Raw genomic sequence first — 18,766 nt, 5'->3', positions numbered from 1 at the left:
GAAGGGAAGGGAAGGGAAGGGAAGGGAAGGGAAGGGAAGGGAAGGGGAAAGGAGGGGAGCAAGGAAAGAAAAAGGGGAATGGAGAGGAAAAAGGAAGGGGAAGGGTTAGGAAAAAAGAAGGGCAAAGATTAGGAAAAAAAGAAGGGGAAGGGTTAGGAAAAAAGAAGAGCCTACTCCCTGCAATGAGTAGACTGAAGACACAAAATAAGTTGGGAGGGGACACAGCCTTGGCAGTTGACTCAAATTCACCTAAAGGATATTCCAAGCAACATAAAATTAAACTCATTATTAAAAACTGTGGGGCTGTAGCCATTGCTCAGAGACTAGCTGGGCATACTTGTGGGAGGTAGTGAAGGATTACCTTTGCATCACTTGTTTGTTTGGGGTTTTTTTCCTTTTCCTCTACTCTTCAAACTGCTTTCATCTTGGCCCATGAATTTTCTCACTTTTAGTCTTCCTGCTCACTGCCTTGTCCAGCTGGAGTAGAGGGGAGCAAGCTAACTGCTGTGCTACTTTTAGATACTTGACAGGATCAACACACCACCACATAGAAAACAAGTATTTTCAGGTTTCTAAAGCAGAAATAATTTCTTTGTTTAGCTAGAGTAAGGGAAAGGGTAAGTGGTGGCAAAGAGGTCTTTTAAAATGGATAGTGTAATTTACAGAATGCTCATAAGTCCTATTAAGATAGTCTTATATTTTTGTGGTAATATGTCAATACTCACCAGAGAGATAGAGAGAAGGAAATGAGAAATTATTTAGGATTATAGTAGCACATTTAGGAAAAGGGAAGCACCAGTTTAACCTTTTTTTTCTATTAATATTTTTGTCTCTAGAGTTAATCAGGTAAAATGAAAGTTTTTCCGTGCTCTAATAATGTGGGGACTGGTGGTTAATGAACATCCTCAACAATGAGAGTATCCCCTAAATGTTCCTGCTAAAAACTAGTCAAAGACTTAGTTTCAGTCAGATTTTCTTCAACTGTTGGGTGCTAAATATGGCTAATTAAGATTACAAATTTAGATTCACATCTAAAAAGAAGTTCCTCCCTTAAAGCTGGAGATTAAATGTCACTCTATTTAAATAATGTGACTTAAATCACAGCCTCCTTATAAGTTTACACAACAACAGCTAGCTTAGTATTTATCTGTATGATTACCTTGTGAATTGCATTCAATGATGTCATTTTCTCTATCCACAGTACGTGAAAAGAGAAGTTATCCTTTGTAAAGTTTATTTGGAGTAGAATTGGAATAGTAAAAAACAGAATGAAAAAAATCTGAAGGAAATTATCTCAACTAAAAGAACTTTAGAAAAATAATAATTTCCTACTTAAAATATTAGTTAATTGTTATGAATTGTATTCAGCATTGCAGTATTAACTACAAAATAGTAGATAGAAAAAAATTGAAGATGAATAGCTTACAACAAATATGAACAGCTCTAAACGGTGCAGCTATTTCACAGGAAGCATTTTTTTCTCCCCCTTGTACCAAAGTGGTTGTGAATGTCAAGCTAGTTAATCACAGCCTTTTTTCCTAACTCATAATCTTTTTCTGTAGCTTTCCTCTCTCCACTGCCTCAATCTCCATTAAAACTATACAGGCTGCTCAAAGAGCAGAGCTTGCTAAAAGCCCTCATAGGAGGGCCAACATGTAAAATGCATGTGACAGTTCATTATTTTCATGAGTAAGTACAAGCAGCATTTTGAGAATATTTTAAATAAGCAGTGAATAAGCAATACAAACCAACAATACAACCTGGTCCTAATATATCCAAAAAGATTTTTAATTTAATTGTTATTTTAATACTTGATTGAAAACTATTTTTTATATGTGAGCCTTGAAATCTTCTTTCTAACACAAAACAATAGGGAAAATTATAGAAAAACAAATCAAGAAGTAAGTAGTCTGGAATCATATTGTGCACGTAGAACTGTGCACTGTACCAGTCAAAGTGAGTAAATCAAACCAGTTAGTGGATTTCAGTTACTGTGTATGCTTTTGATTTTTTGTTTGGGCTTTTTTGGTTTGTTTTGTTTTGCATTTTTGTTTTTTTTTTTTTTTACCCAAAAAGGCTATATAAAGCCCATTATGAGAACTTTATTAACTCAAAATCTCCTTTTGACCAAGGATCTGTACCTGGTACATGGTTTAGACCTGTATTTTCAGAGTTATAGCTAGGTATTTGCTCCCTAGAAAAGTTCTACAAGTAAATAAATTAATAAAATGCCTAAGAAAATTTTACCATAGACATATATTCTAGTTAAATGAAAGTTATGTAGTGTAACATTAAGGGATAAAGAGAGATGTAATCCCTAACGGCACCAACATTTTAAAATAACCCAGTCTGAAAAGTAGGTGTAGATATTGCCAGATATGTATCAAAAAAGGATTCCTTTTTCATTTGTCTGCATTGAGAAAGAGGATTCATGGCTCCAAGTGTAAAGATACATGTTAGCAAGATAATCAAATTAACGAGGAATAAGACACATAGATAAAAATACAATGTAAGAAATTAAACTGTGATAGAAAAGAGTTGGGAAAAAAATAAAAAAGAAGGTATTGTTTGCTAATATCTAAAAATAACCGCATTCATTTTTGTCCACAATTAGAATTACCTTTCTGTCATAAATTACAACCTTCCATCAGCCTTCCAGTAAAGTGACCTACAGTGATGACATTATGACACAGGCATTCCAAAATGTCAGTGCGAAAAGCAAGCACAGAAGTTTCTGTGTAGTGTTGCATATTTCAGGATCTAAGAGATCCAGGCAAACTGGTGCTTGAGAACTGCTTTCCAGCTTGGGATGGGTAGGCACACTGTGAGCAGGGAATTAATAAAATGTCACTGGTAATGAACATGATAGAGAACGAAGATCTGCAATTCAGCCCCATACTTCTGAACTGAACTTGTGAAGTTGAATTACTGTTCATGCTTTTCCTTTACCTTTGTTGTCCCAAAACTCCATTGTCACAAATGGTGGAAGCCAGTTATATATGTCACTTAAGACAGGTATTGTAGGAGGTTTTCCCCTACTCCCTCTACATTTCTAGACAATTTTCCCTTTCTACTTTGAAAAAGACATTTGTCTTTTCCTTATTCTACTGAAATATTCTTACAATTACTCTAAAAAATATTATGAACAACAAATTTAATGTTAAAGAACCTATCAGACTCAGTATAAGATCAAGGACCATAACCTAGGCATCATCTTTGACTCAACCTACTCTCCAGAGCCTCATAACCCAGCTACATCTAATTTTTGTTGATTCATTCTGCATAATAGCTATAAGATACCATACTCCTCTCTGTCTCTGCAGTTAGAACTCTCCCTAGATCCTCATCATCTCATATCTTGCTTATTGGAAAGTCTTATTTTTCAGCTTTGAGAGATGATCTTGCCTCATGCAAATCTATTCAGAATGCTGCTGTAAGGAATATTTTCCTAGCTCACTTCTTTTCCCTTTATGCCCTTCCACTGTTCTTTCTATCTCATCAAATATACACTATTTGTCTTTATTAGCAGGTACCCTGGTGGCCAATCCTCACACTATGTACCTACACTTCTGTTTTCTATGAGCCCAAGCCTGCCTACCTTCATCACTCTTGCTACATTTTTCAGCAAGCAATTTCAGGCTTACTCTTATGCTGCCTTTCATGCCTGGGAGCATCTCCTTTAAAAGCCCCCTAGAGCTATCTTGTAATCCACCATCAATTCTCTTCCTAAAACCGTTATTGGCCATGATGCATAAAAGAAACCAAAGCCCCTAAGCAATTGGTGCACTAAAACATAGTCTATATAGCTAAGCAATGTTTGTCTCATGATCTCTTTGCAGTGCTCTGTTTTCATCATGCATTCAATGCATAGGCTGTCATCTCAACTGAAGTAAGAAAATATTTTAGCTCTACCTCACACCTCATAGCTGAGAAGGGTCATAACTGACTATTTGGATTCCTAGGCATCAGCAAAGTACAGACAGCAGCAGATGATGCTACTCTAGTATTTTTAGTACTCTAGCATTCTCTACCATTAGGTGTCCATTTCTTACCATAATTTTACTTTTTTCTTTCAATGTATATTGAAAGAAATTAAAGCGCCAAAAATTGTATATTGAAACAACCAATTTGATTGGAATAGTCTGATTTGCAAAAAAACCAATTTTTTTTAAGTAAACAATTTTCAATTGTTGGGTAAGTAAGACCCTTTTGGATATGTTATAGACTCCACTGTCTAAGCTAGTCTCTATATGTAGACAAGAGAGGGAAGCTGTCATGAGGGTATACTCCTGTTTGTATCTTCTGCTGTAAAAGAGTCAGTGCGTGACAGCATTTAATGTCAACAGGCATTTAAAGTTAAATTAAATTTTACCTATCTTTTTCCTTACATTCTGTACCAAATGCAACAAATAAGGTCAATGCCAGATAATTGTCAATTTTAAAGCAAATATCAGAATGTGTTTATGTCAAATCTAGCTGCAAGGATTAAGACCACTGAATAAGAATATTGTGACAGCCAAGACTTAGTCTAAATCTGTCCAGATTTCTCCCTGGATTTCCTTTCCCTAGGTAGGTGAAAGAGGTGGTTCTACATCAAGAGTTTGTCTCTTTATGGAATCAGGATGCAAGTAGGAACAAATTTATGTCTGGTGACTGGGGAGATCTCCTAAGTTGCCTAAAGACGTGAAACCTCTTCAACCTATAAACCTTTACTTTAATGTCAAAAAAACCCAGAAATCAAAAAACAAACAAAATCAACAAGCAGGCTACAATACTCTACAAAATAATCTCTGTAAATAATTTTCAATTTTTGATAATTTCAAGAGAAATGTTATATGAAAACAAGTAACTCAAAGGCAATAACCAATGAAAACTGAAAACTCTTTCCTCAAGTCCTCGTTCCAAACTTGGCAATACAACTAGTTCTTTTCATAGTAGCAGAAGATATTTCAGTCATAGATAAAAGGCTTTATATGTCTGTCATATAAATTAAGTGCAAAAACATAAAAAAGCTCAAAAGATTGTTAGCATAATAAACAGTGTAAACTTTGCAAAAGAAGGATTCTCCTAGAGAAATTCCTAAAGGAATTTTAGTCTTCGGATATAGTATAAATAATATGCATAGCATGCTAAGAAAAACTGAAACTAAGAATGATCCTAATACTATTATGAAGATAAATAAGGTGAATTTTATGGTTTTTGTCATATTCATTGCAGATTTTTTTTAAAATTTTTTAAAAGCAGAGAGTACATGTTACTTCTAGCAGAAAAGTCCAAAATGTAAGACTTATGGGATAAGAAGAATGGACAAAATTTTCACTTATATTACCTGCAAAATATGCCCAGGCCATTATTGCATCTGTCACAGATGAGGAAACTACCATTATGCATCATTTATCCATTTAGCGGTTTACAGCTCCAGCTATTCCAGGGAAGTCACAAATCCACTAGCTAGCGTAAAGAACTACATTCTGTTCTTGCTACTGTGATTTAGTGTGGAAGAATTCATAATGTCTGTGTAGCCAGGCAGCTGGTTACAAATATCTGAGGTATCTTAAATGTGTAGATAATGTTGCTTTAGTTCATTTGAAACTTATGCTCCCTAAAATAATTAAAGATGGACCTTTTTCATATGAAACCATATCTATTCCACAAGTCTAAGAAATGAACTTGACTATGCTAGTAAGAAGTGATGTTTTTGACTGGTATCAATCCACTATAGAAGGAATTAAGGAAATCACTGCAATTTTTGTGCTGCAGCTATGCTAGACAAACAGACTACAGGAAGAAGGTAAATAGAAATTCTGTTTTGCAGATGACCCTAAATATTTCAGAGTAGCAGATGCAAGGTCAAGGCAGACCTGCCTGGTAGCCCACCCACACCACACCCCTGCAGCCTGTGATTGGCCTGGAAGTCCATCACCCTGGCCTGGAAGGCACTAAGTGGTCAGTGACTGGATATCTTGCCTGGGAGGGAAAACTAAACTATATAACATGAGACTCCATGTGAGTCCCTCTCTGCTTCTTCCTGTCTTTTCTGCAACCTGAACTGTGTGAACCAGTAAGCCTTTCTCTTCTCTCTCTTTTCCTCTGTCTCTTCTCTTTCCTGCAACCTGAACCATGTGAACCACCAGATCTTGTACGGTAACCATTTTTTTCTTTCCCCTCTCTACTTCTCTCTTTGTTTACCCTTTTAATCTGTTTTCTTCTTTTAGTCTTTCCCTTCTCTTGTGAGTAACTTAAAACTAATGAATTGTGTTTTACTAAAGCTAGAATATTGATTGTTTTTAGTGGGTGTTTTCTGTGGAATGGGTCTTTTTGCTGAATGTTCTAGTGAAATGTTTTTTTCTTGGTTGTATTTTACTCCTGTAAAACCTTTTGTCAAAATATCTTATTTTTCTCACTAAATTCAAATAATTTCTCTTAAAGAAGAGTGGGTGACTCTTTCTCTGGATGCTAATTCGAGGTTATAATGAACCAAAATGCTTTTAAAAGGTCCTAAATAAAATGTAACTGCTCTGGGCATCTTATAGTTTAAAATACAGAGTGTAACAGGGCCTATAAATGGAATTTTCCCAATGAGAAGGTCAGAATATTAAAGTGTTGCTTAAAATTTGCTTAGTTTAAACTCACTTGAGACCACCCATCTGGTGACAATTACAATTCAACTCTTTGCCAAGAAATTATGAAAACAAAACTGTTCTCTATCCAACATAAAGAAACCCCTCTGTCTAAGTAGCAATACTTATGTGAATTAACAGACTTATATTTTCAGCTTCAACACATTTCTTATTTCCAATACCTGATGCAGGATGTTTATTATTCTTTAAATTAAATAAATCAGCAACTGGTTCTCAGGTATCTGTTTGCTGCATGAAAAAAAAAAAACAAAACAAAACAAAACAAAACCATAAAACTACTGCATTCATTACTGGTTTGGGTGGCTTGCTCCTGATGCCTCCTATAAGGACGAATGTCGTTATATTGCTGCTTAGTTAGTCAAAACTTCCAAAAGTACTTTGTTATCAAAGGCAATTCTCATAAAACCCTTCAATAATTAATGTTTTTTGTTCCAAATTGCAATTTTCAGTGCTAAGGTAGCATCCTCAAACTGACTTAGTGAGTGCACAGCTGATAACCAGTAGGGAAAATGGCAGAATGACCCAATTTTTATGCTCTACTAAGCAGAAAAGTTTAATTTAGCTTTCTATTTGAGAAGGTCAATAAAAATAAAAAATAAGCCCCTGAAAAGTCATAAATAACTCCTTAAAGAAGAGGAAATATCATCCCAACACAATTTTAACATCCTGTTAATGAGAATACGTAACTGAAACCAACAACACAAACTGCAATGGGCTTAAAATTGTATTGAACTGCTGAACAAAGTAAATACAAATTGCCTAAGGCCATATTCAAAAGAAGAACGAGACGTAACGTACAAGTTGCCCTCATATTGGATATTTCCAGGTGCATGAAATTTCTCTATGTATCTGCAGGTTAATTTCTGAACTCAAGTGTAGAAGATCCATACTTGGCTCCAATATAATGAATGAAGAACCCAAAGATTTGGTGTAACATAATTTCCAAAGGGTGCTCAAATTTGACTGGTGCATAGCAAGCCACAGTTACTGGGATGCTCCATAACTGCAGTTGGAACAGGTTTTATCTTTTAGAAAAGGACAAAAGAGTAGAGAGATCCACAGTTTAGCTATGATACAGTGACCAAATGATTAAAAAAATATATATTTTAACTAACCCTTAGCCAAAGGTGTTGCAGCATACCACAGTCACTGGACTTCAGACTACACAAAAGTAGACATATGACTTTTCTAAGAACTGGCAATTCCATAGAAATAAAATCAACATCTATGTGTGCAGCGAGTAAGTATAAAAGAAGCACTACTCTCTACCTGATATTTAAGGGACATCTCCTAGGACACATTTCTGAATTCAATTTACTCTAAGGGTCATCTATTTTTTTAAGCTTGTGCTCATATAATGTAATACTCACAGTGTTAGGGGCAAGATTTGGCTACATTTGCCAGTGGTTTGCACAATTTAATGGACCTAAATCTGCCTTTGAATACCCTTGTCCCACTGACTCAAGTGTAGATTCATCTGTTGCTATCAAATATGTAGGTACTATGAAGAATTTTATCATTTTCCAATATGAATCAAATCGTAAACGCAGACATAGGAGGAAGACATAGAGGAAGATAGTAATGTGGAAACTTAGCATAGTTTCACTCAGACTTAAAAGCAAAAGAAATTGCAAATAAGTTGTTATATTCTGCTATATTCACTCTTAATAAGGTAGTACAGGTTAGAAAAATACAGTGTGAATACACTTAAGGAGCCAGAGAAGTGACACATTTACTATCATACGTACAGTGCTGTCATGATTTAATCCCAGCTGGCAACTCAGCCCCACACAACTGTTCTCTTACTCCTCCCTGCTAGGAGTGGAAAGAAATCAGAAGGGTAAAAGTGAGAAAACTTGTGGGCTGACAGTTTAATAGGTAAAGCAACAGCTGCTTTTGCAGACAGCTAGAGGCAAAGCAAAAGAAGGAATTGATTCCCCATTTCCCATGGACGAACATGTGTTCAGTCACCTCAAGGAAAGCGGGGATGCACCACACCTAATGGTGACTTGGGAAGACAAATTACTGAATGTCTCCCCTTTCCTTCTTCTTCCCCCAGTGTTACATGCTGAGCATGTCACCACACAGCATGGGATGAAGAACAACATCCTTTGGCCATTTGGCATCAGCTGTCCCAGTTGTGCCCCCTCCCAACTCCTTGTGCACCCCCAGCCTGCTCACTGGTGGGGTGGGGTGAGAGGCAGAAAAGCTCCTGACTCTGTGTAAGCACTACTCAGCAACAGCTAAAATGTTCCTATGTTATCAACACACTTTTCATCACAAATTCAAAATATAACACCATACAAACGCCTAGGAAAAAAATTAACTCTATCTCAGACAAAATCAGTACAAGTGTATTAGATTATAAATATGCATTGCAATCTTTCTAGTTGCAAAACTGAAAAGAAAGAAATCAAATTATTTCAGGTCAATCAAGGGAAAAATATCTTTGAACTCCAGACTGTACTTCTGTCTTTCATTTGGTTGCACATTTAACTGAGAGAAAAATGTGTCCCATACGGATCATTGCCAAGTTACCTGGACATTTTTTGAGTCAAAATGGACTTCAGAATTCCACAAAGAAGCCAAATGGCCATCCATACATATGCTTACATGCAAACATCACTGTGCTCACTATAAATTACTCCTTTCTATCAAATGGGCATCTGTGTTCTGTCATTTATATCCTCAGCATGAATTTAAGATGTCCTCCTATTTTTTGCTGTACTCTACAATTTTGGTAGTAAAATTATAAGTCACAAGAGGAGGACTCTGCTTAGGGAGGAAATCACACAAGCTCTTAACCAGATGCAGATGAAGCAAGAGGCTTAGTACTATTGTACTGTTTGATCATCTAGAAGCAACTGCAAATCTAATCAGATCCCTATGTTGAGAACTTCATGAACAAAAACCAGGCACATACATTCAAAGCAGAGGAGATGATATAACCTCATCCAAAGCCTCCTGTTGCTTTCCACATCCCACAATAATCATTTAAGTCTGAATTGTATGAGACTTAGCCAGCTTGCTCTCATCCGTGTCTGAGAATTATCCAGACACAGGAAAATATTTGACAGCTTTTTATTTGGGGTGAGATAGAGGTATAAAACTCCATGTCACGATCATACTGGAACCATCATGTCTATAGTTTCGTTTTGTGCAGTAAAGCAATAGAATTTTGTGTCAAATCTGATTAAATTTTACAGAATTTCTGTAGCAGTTGTTGCATCTACCTCTAACCATCTTTATCACTGAAAGAAGAGAGAGGTTGCCAGTGCTATCAATATAAAACTACTGCAGTCCTTTCTCCAGTGAGGAATCAAAATTTTAATTCATAGATGATGTGCAAGATTAAAAGATTAAGCGTATTTCCTTATGAAATTATTGCTGTTGCTAGTTTTACTTCCATAGAACTGCAACTTTTCTGGCAGCTTTGAGATCATTGTTTTGTGTACATGACAGTAGCGCACAAATGAATGACAACAGTTCTAGAAGGTATGCCTCTCCAGGAAGGGCAATGGGGAAAATGAAGTTAAAATTAGGAACAAGGTTTAATGATGAACTTGACAGTGTAAGGCTTACAGTTGGACTCAATGATCTTAAGAGTCTTTTGTCTACTGTGATTCTACGATTCTGTGAAAAAGGCCACACACCTCTGAGATCAGTGTCACAAAATTAGAGGCAACAACATACCAGAGCAGAGACAGGGAAAGCCTTTTGATATAGAATGGCAAGTAGTAATTTTTAATAAAGCTTTGTGCCTCAATGAGCAGATCTGAGAGAGCTCATTTGTTTCCATCACTACAGTAGAAATATAATCCTGAAATACATTACCTATCTGCATTTCCACTCACCACCAGATGACTGATTTAGACAAACTATTAGATGACCAGAATAACTATAAGAGATGTACAGAAGAAAAGAGAAAAGATAACAGATGTTTGCCAAAGTTCACACATTTTTTTAAACAGCAAACAAAATTTCTTAGGAAAAGTTCATAAGCAATCTAAGTAGCAGATCAACTGAAAGAGGAAGGTAGTTTTCTGAGACAATATTTTTTTCCTCTCTCAATCCTTTTAAAGTGAATACGGAGATTTCTGGATCAAAACCATCTCAGTTATATCAGCTGAGAAGTAGAATCTTAATTCCAGGCATATTCCTTTCCAGCTTCCCCTTTCAGCCAACATATAAGCAACCAGCAAATATCTACTAATGCACATTTGAATTTAAGGGTAGTCAATAGAGAGGTAAAAGGAAATTTTGCTTCTTAATCTGAACACGTAGTACAACTTTCTCTCTTAGTACCTAAGGACCTATACTATATGTGCTTTGGAAGCAAATAATAGTTGCAATAACTATTATCATTTGCACAGAGTTTTACATTTACCAGTCTCTGTGAAAACAGTAATTACTTCACTGAAACAGAGGTTCTGTCATTTACATTTCTCCAGGACATACACACTGTTATGTATGAACAGACTGAGAACATATTGTAGGTATGTATTCTATCATCAATTAAGATTCCTTTTTAAACAAGAGGCAATCACTCTCAGAAAGTCAAACAAATAGCTGTGAGCTCAAACTGCTACTAGTCCATCAAAATTCTGTAACAGAAAGGAAAAAGAAGGCAAACTGGAAAGGCTAAGTGAGTTTTCACAACCTCCATCAGCAAATACAAGAGAATATTTTTTAAAACATAATTTTAGGTATGTTTTTGCTTATGGCAGAATTTCACAGCATTCAGAATATCGTACTCAAATATGTTCCAAATTCTTACAGCTACTTCAAGCACTGAAAAATAAAAATTAATATTAAAATAATTAAATGAAAAATAAATTAAAATGTTCTGTCTGAATCTGTTGACATTGTTCATATGACAGTTTCAAGTACATATTTTTTACTGTAAGAATCTAGTATAGAAAAATTTGTAGAAAAATTGTACAAAAATAATTAAAATACAGAAGAGCTAACTTCTTATGTTTTGTTATATCCTGCATTTCAGGTCTCTAGTTCTGATTCCCTGTCCTAAATATAATAATTAACAACAACTGGAGGGTCTACAGCAGGGGGTTAGATCTAGATAATCTCTAAAATTCCCTTCCAAACTGTCTCCAGAGTAAAAGGAGTGGGAAAAACCTGCAAAATATAGGTAAACAGGCACACAAGAAAACCATTCAATAAAGCATTATAATAAAAAATTATGCTGAAGGGATCTTCATCAAAAAAGACACTCAGCTTCAAATATAAATGGTAAGAAGCAGTAGGTAGCACTCAAAGAACAACCTCACTAAAATGAATGAGAATTTTATAAAATTAACAGGAAGACACCCCAAGATTTTCTCTAGATCTTATCTCTATAATATTTCCAGTTTCACAAGTGCCGCATGAGACTTCATTTCTGTACTGAGTCCTGGGGGCCAGCTTCTTCCACCTCTGCAGTTGGCAAGAGGCAGCATGGGACACTCTATCTGATGACAGAGAGAGAAGGTTTGTGGACATTCCTGAACACATTATCATCAGAGTAAAATTCTAACTTCATTAGACTTTAAATTTAGGCTTATTTAACATCATGGCAGCACTAAACTGGCCTTTGCTAATGATGATCAGGCTTCTACCCACTGTGGTTCTCAGTAGCCACAAATGTCACGTGTGTACTAACATGCAAAATTGACAAGTCTTTTCTGTGTTTCTGAAGGCAGTCTCTTTTCTCGTCTCAGAGTAGAGTGATCTGGCCCACACAGTCTACGGAGGACAATGCCTGACCTTGCTTTCTTCAGACAGACAAAAAGCAAGGAGGTATTAGGTAGTTGAGTAGCCTGTGGTCTAGTGCTCAGGAGCCATGCTCTTAGCCTGATTAATGAGCAACACAGCTACAAGCAACAAGACTAATCCTAAAGGCTGATGGAAATTAATATAAGTAAAAATTAAAGAATATAGGGGTATTGGAAAGGATGTGTGCATATGTTACTTATATGTGTTTTTTTCTTCCAAATATGTTAAGATTTTTCTGTATCATTCAGAATATTTTTTCAAAGATAACAGCACTTATAATTGTGGAAATATTTCAGTTTCATTCACTGATGCTAAGTTAATCTTCATTAGACAAACTCGCAATTTATATCTGTTGAAATTAATGGAGTTGCCTCAGGGGTGAATTCCACCCAATCTTTTTAGCTATGTCCTAACACGGATTGGAGTAAAGAACCTTTTAGTAGAGTGACAATATAGAAAAAAATTACTACAGAATGGAATCAAACTGATGGGAAAATTAAAAGAAAAAAATCCATCTTCACAAATGTAACTGTAATTGCAACATGGACTGTGATCTTCCTACTGCTTTTCAGCAATTGCAACTGTAAGTATCCAGACCAACATGGTTTAGAAAGGCATGCTCAGTATAATATGACAGGCATGCCATTAGAAAAATTATTTTGAATGAAGATTACATTACATGGGACATTGATCCTGATTTATTGTTTTAAGGTTCTATGGTCAAGTACAAAATATGCTGTCTGACTATGCTTTAGTGGATGAGATGTATCTGAATCATAGGTGATCTACCGCCACCACCTGCATCTCCTAGAACGCTTCCATCAACGCTGTCTCCGTACAATCCTAAACATCCACTGGTCAGATTATGTGACCAGTACATCTATTCTACAACAAGCAGCAATCTCAATTATCGAGGCCATGTTGCTGAGAACACAGCTGTGTTGGGCAGGACACGTCTCAAGGATGAAGGACCACCGCCTCCCTAAGATCTTGCTTTATGGTGAACTTGCCTCTGGCTGCCGCATGAGAGGAGCCTTGAAGAGAAGATACAAGGACTCTCTGAAACAACATCTCAGCCTTGGCCATATTGATCAACATAACTGGTCTACTCTGGCCTCCAATCGGGAGGTCTGGAGGCACACTATAATGCTGCTGCTTCTTTTGAGAAAGCACGCAGGATCATTCTTGAGGAGAAAAGATAATACAGAAAGAATTGTGTCTTGCAGAATATACCACCTAAGGAGTCTTTCTGCTGTGCCTTTTGCAACCGGATGTGTCTATTTCGTATTGGCCTTTTTAGCCACCAGCATGCTTGTTACAAACGTGGGTAGAGCCCCTCCCAAATCTTCGTTTGCGAAGCCTAGCCATGATGATGATGATGATAATGAGTGGATGAGATTCTATTATCTTTTTTGTTTCATTGTCAATTATATTTGTCTGATTCCCTGAACAAGGGATTATGTGGCCAAGAAGTACTGTATTTTTTCTAATCATACCAGCTACTTTGGTTAAAAAAAAGAAGATGCTACTTATTTCAAATCTTTGTCCTTCTTAGTTATTTAAGGTAAAAGTTAGCAGTTATCTATAAGTTATTTTAAAAAATTTACCCACCAAACCTCTCCCGATTTATCTTCTTTATTCTTTTGCATACAAGAGAAAATTTTAGCAGATTTCAGAAAAAGCTTCTGAAAAGAGATGCTGAATCATTTAACCATCCAGAAAACAGACGTTCTGAATATAAATAAATGAGCAGTTCAAAAAAGGTAATTTGCTTCCTTGTAAAAAAACCAAACAAAACCTCCCAAAGCCACTCAACTATACCAAAACAACCAAGAAAAAAAACCCCATAATATAGTTAAATAAAAAACAATACTTGAATTTCTCAAGGGATGCCATTACCTATAATATAAGTGTTACTCAACATAGAAGTCATTTCAGTGATCCCTTTAAAATTTCCTATTTTTTATTCGTCTTGACAACAGTTTGTAAAGCTTCCTTTAGCGCAAGAATTTGGTTCTTATTCTATCGAGGCAAAATGAAGATGTGTTTCACTAATGAATTACATCCTGGATTTTAAATTGTTCACAGCTTTTCCCTTTACTTCTTCACATTTATTCCTAAAAATTCCATAAAAAATAAATAGAAATAATTATATAATACATTATGAAAAAAAAAGCAAAAGTATTGGAAATATTGGATATGAAGTCTGACCAGGACTCTTCCTTCTTTTTTCTCTTTCTTGTCTTTTTTTCCCCTGGAGACTGTCTCTTGAAAGTCTGCTCTGAACTTATAGATCCTCCCAGGTTTCAACTCTGGCTAAAGTCTTTGTGTCTTTTAGTCCTTGTGATTAAAAGTCATGAACTGAAACTTTGAGTGGACTTCTGAATAAGAGTTCTGGAAAACACTGCTGTAAAATAAAACAGGGACAAAATTAAACTTATGACAATGTCTGTGGAAATATAACTCTTAATACCCGATTTTTCTAATTTTATTACATGGAGTTGTTATTTATAGTTTTCTAAAATCATAAAAATATGTTGTCATGTTTGTCTCAACTCCAACTATGTTTTCAAGGAAATTCTGCCTTTTTTTGTGAAAGCAGTGGAAAGATGATGCTTACAAAACATATTAAAATGAATGGAAAAAAATTTGTCTTTTCTTCCAGGAAAAAGAAATTGAAAAAATAAACATCACATGAACATAGGGCTTTTCTCTATGACACTGATTTGATGAGATATCTCTGTTAATGTCCATGACAATCAAATTGCAAAGTACAGTAAGTAAAAAGTAACACTTTAGATAAATTTAGCCAATAAAGAGAAGACAGAGATCACTTATAGTTATTTCAGCTCTTAGATCCTAACAAGCATTAGTTTTATTTCCCCAGAACTACTTTATATGTAAGAAGAATTCCAAATTGATGCTGCAAAAGATGTCTGTCCAGTTAGGTCTGAGTCCATAGTGAATGAAATGATTGAGCTCAGTCACCAGTGGCCTCCGAGCACCCTAAATATTTAAAGACACACTACTTCATGGAAGTCTGACTTTTACAGTGCAATGTGCTTCTGAACACAAATTGTTTAATCTTTCCCTTTGAGAGCATTGCCAATGAAAACAATGTTTTGCGGTGTAACTGAATGATGAAAAACGTCCAATATATTAAGGAACCAAGAAAAGAAAGGAGGGGTAGGAATGGGGTGTATCTGTTCTTTCTCAGTGTCATTAGGCAATCTGATGAACTCTGAGAATTTGTCAAATTCAAACTGACCATGCCCGGAGAGAATTGTTCTTTTCTGTTTCTTGCAGCAGCTTTGATGGCAAATGGGATATTATTTCTATCTTTCTGTCAGACAGCTTTATGGTACTGTGTTTGTAAATCCACCACCAGACTGATTTTTGCTAAATGGTCTTTCAAAATCTCCTTACTTCCTTGAATAAGCAGCACCGACTAGAATGTCATGAGGTGCCAATATATATTAAGTTGAAAGTTCCCTTGATGTTTTACTTTTTCCAGAACCACTAGATTCTCTATAGTATTTCTGAGAAGCATATTTTCTTTAAGGTCGTAGATGCCAAGACTAACAAGTATAATTTTATGGATGCAAGAAAATAGTATGGTTTTAATTTGAAAGTAAATGCACCTGTGGTAAACTTTTTTGGGAAAATATATTGTAGTATTTTTCTTTATTAGTGAAATATTTTCTCTCTATATGGTACTTCCCTCCTTGTCTCATAATCTTAACCTGCAATTACTGCAATAAAATACTGTGGGAGTTCCAGGAATATCACTCTAAAAAGAAAGCACTTCCTGAAAAGCTACACTATTGGTGCACTAGTATTTTGAAAATTGCATTCGTTGAAACTTCAATGAACCACTGTTGGAGAGGGTAATATTTCTGAGATGCTGAAAGTCTCAGAGGCAAGTATATTGTTCACTGGAAGGCAAAACTAGTTTAGATTTTTCCAGACACTAAATTTGAAACGTTAACGGCAAATATTAAAGTCAAACCATGTTTCAGATTCCAGAAAGGAACTGAGATAAGATGTGCTGAATCCAAAGAATTTCTGGCTTGCTTTTGGAGCTCCTTAAACAAAGAGTTCCAGAAATCTTTAATGCAAACTATCAGCAAGTCTAACTGGAAATATAATGCAATTAGTGGCACATGGATTTTTTTTTTAATATTGAATGTAAAGTTGTAGTTCACTTTTATTCTTATTCATAAACATAAGTCTAAGTTTCTGATGATCACCTTTCAACTTGAGAGCTTTTTTAGAAGTGTTACAGGTTTATTTTGACTAAACATGACATCAATGTTTGGGGTTTTTTTCCTGTATCTGTGTCCAAGTTACAGAGGCCAGGACCAGTTTATCACCATGTGGGTGTAACCAAAATTGTGTATTCTACACCCTCTATGTCATTTCTGATGGACTGTTAATAATGGATTGTTTGCAGCAGCTGCCCAGGGCACATCCGACACCTCAGATTACAAATTGGGCAAGGGAGGTACTGGGCATTCCCACCTGAACCTGAGCATACATAATGCTGGGGGGTTGGGACTTCTGGTACCACTCATCAGATCCCAAGGAGGACCAGAACTCCAACAGGACTGCAACTGCCACTCTTGACAGGACTCTGATCATCACTTCAACAGAACTGTGACCATCACCCGGACCAACAGGTTTTCTTTTCCTTTTACTTTGCCCCCAGGGGAACCACATGGTGCTCAGCACTGGGGCCAATGAACACTGTTCTGTTCTTGTCCCAGGGTCCTGGGTTATACATCTGTCTTAGGGGGTTAAAACCAATGTTCTCTGTATCATTGTATTTATCGTAATCTTTTTAGTAATTTGTAAGTCTGACTTGTAAGCTCTCCAGTTGAGTTCATTTCTCCTGCAGGTTTACTTTTAAACCAGCACAATCTGTCAATTAAAGAGATATTTCACTTACAGTAAAAGAACATCTATTTTCCATGCACACATTCATACGTTCCATAAATACACATTCATACATATAGATATTCTGTACAAAGTGCATACATATATATTTATACATTGATTATGCAATCAGTTTGAGTAGAAAAGTTTGAACAAAAAATAGCAGATGCAGAGAGTCAATATAAACTTAAGTATTTTTGTAGGCATAGCAGGGGCAGTTAAGGATGAAGTGGGGTAGAGAGAATGTGTTTTACATATTTTCAGCTGATTTAGTTTAAGATAGCTGAAGACATATCTGATATAAACTGTACTAGTAAAATATACTTGTCTGTACAAACTGCTTCTCCCCCTGCAGGATCTGCAATATTTTGTATAAAATTTACTACCAATGGTAAACCAGCAATAATTTTTGAAATTTATAAATATTTAGAAATCCAAACCAAAATGCACAAAAATTTCAATAGAAATGCTTGGTCAGAACAAGGATCCCCCTAAGCAGTCTCATATATCTGATGTCAGTGATGAGTAACAGATACCTAAGGAAAGAATTACAAAAAAAACCACAAACAAACAACTAAGAGAGAAAGGGAGAGAGAGGGCAAAATAATAGGATGATTGCTCCCCTAACAGACCCTTTTAGCCCCAAAAGGTAAAAGATTTGAATATTTTATTGAACATTGAATATGGATCTCAGCATTTTATTGGACAGATGAGTGAATCTATCCACTGATACTGCACTGCCTACACCTACCTATCATTAACATCCCTTGTGTCATCTTGTGCCAATGAGTTCCAGATTTCAGTTCTTCACCAAAAATTTTAAAAGAAGCTATTAATGCATTGCTCCCTTTCCTTGGTTGTTCTTGTAAAAACAAAAAGTTTTAATCTATTTAGTCTTTCCTAGCAGATCATACTTGCCATTCCTCTGCATACGTTTCTACAAGGTCTTTTTCTGACTATTGCTGACAATTTTGGAGATCTGCAAGGACTCACAGAACTTCCTTCTAAACTGTTATCAGAACTAATTTATAGTCTCCTATTGTCCATATACTGTTAGCATTATTCTTCTTTATTACTTTACATGGAAGTAATTGCATTTACAAACTTATCACCTCTTCATTTGATCACTTCCTCATTCAGTGCCATCTGAACTTTGCACAGCCATTTGCAGTCAGATTCAACTATTCTCAATAACCTTCTGTCATTAAGCAGACTTTGCTAAATGTTCTCACAAGTTAAAACTTTATAGCAAAACAAGAGATGAGACTACAAAAGAATATTTGTTGTTTTAAATCCAATTTTTTGCAATGTTTTATCAAAACTGATACATAAAAATTGTTTCTTTGAAAAGTATCTGAGCAATCTCATCATGAGCAAGTTCCAGTGGTGGGAGTGGGAATGGGAGAAGAAAAAAAAAA

The sequence above is a fragment of the Lepidothrix coronata genome, unplaced genomic scaffold, assembly GCF_001604755.1.
Source record: "Lepidothrix coronata isolate B3197 unplaced genomic scaffold, Lepidothrix_coronata-1.0 Scaffold57, whole genome shotgun sequence".
NCBI classification, from domain to species: Eukaryota; Metazoa; Chordata; class Aves; order Passeriformes; family Pipridae; genus Lepidothrix; species Lepidothrix coronata.
This window is presented reverse-complemented; position numbering follows the sequence as displayed.